We start from the raw sequence: 550 nt of genomic DNA, 5'->3' as shown, positions 1-550 counted from the left end.
GATAATTGAGAGACCTTTTTAAGCTTACCATTACATGTTTAATGTTGTTTGAATTTTTGTGACATTCTTGCTCTCAACTGTTAGTATGTAAGCTCGTTATCTGTTGAATAAACCTCACTTGTATTCACCTCGCCCATCTGTTAGCATCTAACATCGATGTTGCCACAGTTTACTTCACATTCAACCATGTAAAGAAGTCCCCAAGTAACTGAATTGTTGAAGAAATGTAAAGCAGTTATTAGTTCATATTCATCAAACTCATTAAAGTCGATAGGGTATTCATGGTTAATTTGTATATGTAAATATATATATATATATATATATATATATATATATATATATATATATATATATATATATATATATATACCTGTATATATATATATATATATATATATATATATATATATATATATATATTTATATGTATGTATATATACATTTGCAAATGCACACGGAATGTTTGTCGTTCTAAATAAACAGGTAGAAATGTGGCTCATATGGTATACATGTAATGTGTATGAGTTTAGAAATAATACAAATCAATATA

The sequence above is a fragment of the Palaemon carinicauda genome, chromosome 33, assembly GCF_036898095.1.
Source record: "Palaemon carinicauda isolate YSFRI2023 chromosome 33, ASM3689809v2, whole genome shotgun sequence".
Taxonomy (NCBI): domain Eukaryota; kingdom Metazoa; phylum Arthropoda; class Malacostraca; order Decapoda; family Palaemonidae; genus Palaemon; species Palaemon carinicauda.
This window is presented reverse-complemented; position numbering follows the sequence as displayed.